Source organism: Arachis ipaensis, chromosome B9, assembly GCF_059453495.1.
Source record: "Arachis ipaensis isolate K30076 ecotype BB chromosome B9, ASM5945349v1, whole genome shotgun sequence".
Classification (NCBI taxonomy): Eukaryota; Viridiplantae; Streptophyta; class Magnoliopsida; order Fabales; family Fabaceae; genus Arachis; species Arachis ipaensis.
In genome coordinates, this window is record NC_142444.1 from 103,618,217 (window position 1) to 103,621,263 (window position 3,047).

Consider the following 3,047-nt stretch of genomic DNA (forward strand, 5'->3'; position numbering starts at 1 on the left):
TACAGAGAGTGGCATGAGGTTTATTCCTGACCCAAGGTCACATAGAGCCTTCTCAAAGGTTATGGTGCCTATGGTACAAGGTATTAGGAATTTTCCAGGATCCTGTTTCTTCTGAGGCAATCTCAGTTGATTCAATGCATTTAGTTCATTGGTGAACAGGGGAGGTTCATCTCCCCAAGTCTCATTACCAAATAAATTGGCATTCAGCTTCATGATTGCACCAAGAAACTTGGAAACTTGCTCTTTAGTAACATCCTCATTCTCTTCAGAAGAAGAATACTCATCAAAGCTCATGAAGGGCGTAAGGAGGTTCAATGGAATTTCTATGGTCTCTAGATGAGCCTCAGAGTCCTTTTGTTCCTCAAAGGGATACTCCTTATTGATCATTGGACGTCCTAGGAGGTCTTTCTCCTTGGGATTCACGTCCTTCCCTTCCTCTCTAGGTTCAGCCGTGTTGACTATGTCAATGGCCTTGCACTCTCCTTTTGGATTTTCTTCTGTATTGCTTGGGAGAGCACTAGGAGGGGTTTCAGTGATTTTTTTACTCAGCTGTCCCACTTGTGCCTCCAAATTTCTAATGGAGGACCTTGTTTCATTCATGAAACTTACAGTGGCCTTAGATACATCAGAGACTAAGTTTGCTAAATTAGAGGTATTTTGTTTAGAGTTCTCTGTCTGTTGCTGAGTGGATGATGGAAAAGGCTTGCTATTGCTAAACCTGTTTCTTCCACCATTATTAAAGCCTTGTTGAGGCTTTTGTTGATCCTTCCATGAGAAATTTGGGCGATTTCTCCATGAGGGATTATAGGTGTTTCCATATGGTTCACCCATGTAATTCACCTCTGCTATTGCAGGGTTCTCAGGATCATAAGCCTCTTCTTCAGAAGATGCCTCTTGAGTACTGTTGGATGCAGCTTGCATTCTATTCAGACTCTGAGAAATCATATTGACTTGCTGAGTCAATATTTTATTTTGAGCCAATATGGCATTCAGAGTATCAATTTTAAGAACTCCCTTCTTCTGAGGCGTCCCATTACTCACAGGATTCCTCTCAGAAGTGTACATGAACTGGTTATTAGCAACCATGTCAATGAGTTCTTGAGCTTCTGCAGGCATTTTCTTTAGGTGAATGGATCCACCTATAGAAGTATGCAATGACATTTTAGCTAATTCAGACAGACCATCATAGAATATATCCAGGATGGTCCATTCTGAAAGCATGTCAGAAGGACACTTTTTGGTCAGTTATTTGTATCTCTCCCAAGCTTCATAGAGGGATTCACCTTCTTTCTGTTTGAAGGTTTGAACATCCACTCTAAGCTTACTAAGCTTTTGAGGAGGAAAGAACTTGGCTAAGAAAGTCGTGACCAGCTTATCCCAAGAGTTCAGGCTATCCTTAGGTTGAGAGTCCAACCAGAGTCTAGCTCTGTCTCTTACAGCAAATGGGAAAAGCATGAGCCTGTAGACTTCAGGATCTACTCCATTTGTCTTAACAGTATCACATATCTGCAAGAATTCAGTTAAGAACTGAAAAAGATCTTCAGATGGAAGTCCATGAAACTTGCAGTTTTGTTGCATAAGAGAAACTAGTTGAGGCTTAAGCTCAAAATTGTTTGCTCCAATAGTGGGAATGGAGATGCTTCTTCCATGTAAATTGGATTTTGGTGCAGTAAAGTCACCAAGCATCTTCCTTGCATTATTATTATTTTCGGCTGCCATCTCCTCTTCTTGTTCGAAAATTTTGAAAGGTGCTTGCTGGATTGTTGTAATTTAGCTTCTCTTAGTTTCCTCTTCAGAGTCCTTTCAGGTTCTGGATCTGCTTCAACAAGAATGTTCTTGTCCTTGCTCCTGCTCATATGAAAAAAGAGGGAACAGAAAAATAATAATGGGGATCCTTTTTACCATAGTATAGAGGTCCCTGTGTGAGTAGAAGAAAAGAAGAAGAGAAAATCTGAACTCAGAGAGAGAGAGAGGGTTCGGATTTTTGGTGAGTGAGGGAGAGATATTAGTAGATGAATAAATAAATAGAAGGAGATGAGAGAGAAGGATTTTCGAAAATTATTTTTGAAAAATGGTTAGTGCTTTTCGAAAATTAAAAGAAAAAATAAATTAAAATTAAATTTTAAACAATTAATTAATTAAAAAGAATTTTTGAAAAAGAGGGAAGAGATTTTCGAAAATTAGAGAGAGAGAGAGAGTTAGTTAGGTAGTTTTGAAAAAGATAAGAAACAAACAAAAAGTCAATTAGTTAGTTGAAACAAATTTTGAAAATTAATTTTTAAAATATAAGAAGATAAAAAGTTAGAAAAGATATCTAAAAAAATCAAATTTTTGAAAAAGATAAGATTTAAAAAAAAAAGATATGATAGGAAGATATGATTAGAATTAGTTTTGAAAAAGATTTGATTTTTAAAATCACAATTAATGACTTGATTCACAAGAAATCACAAGATATGATTCTAGAACTTAAAGTTTGAATATTTCTTAACAAGCAAGTAACAAACTTGAAATTTTTGAATCAAAACATTAATTGTTGATGATATTTTCGAAAATTATGATATAAAATTAAGAAAAAGATTTTTGAAAAATATTTTAAAATTTTCGAAAATAAATAAGAAAAGTGAAAAAGATATGATTTGAAAAATATTTTGAAAAAGATAAGATTTTCAAATTGAAAATTTGATTTGACTCATAAGAAACAACTAGATTTTAAAAATTTTTTTGAAAAAGTCAATCAAATTTTCGAAATTTATGAGAGAAAAAAGGAAAGATATTTTTTTGATTTTTGAATTTTTATGATGAGAGAGAAAAACACTAAAAATGTTCAATGCATGGAAATTTTAGATCAAAACAATGAATGCATGCAAGAATGCTATGAATGTCAAGATGAACACCAAGAACACTTTGAAGATCATGATGAACATCAAGAACATATTGTTGAAATTTTTTATATGCAAAGAAAACATGCAAGACACTAAACTTAGAAAATCTTTCATGTTTAGACACTATGAATGCAAAAATGCATATGAAAAACAAGAAAATACATA

The 3,047-nt window shown here is 34.2% G+C and overlaps 1 non-coding gene across 1 annotated transcript; it reads left to right on the plus strand.

Moving 5' to 3' along the window:
• The first annotated feature begins 1,215 nt into the window (after nt 1–1,215).
• Nucleotides 1,216–1,323, plus strand: LOC148545721 (small nucleolar RNA R71). Its single transcript, XR_015900561.1, has one exon. It is a non-coding gene; the product is annotated as a small nucleolar RNA R71 (small nucleolar RNA).
• The last annotated feature ends 1,724 nt before the right edge of the window (nt 1,324–3,047 follow it).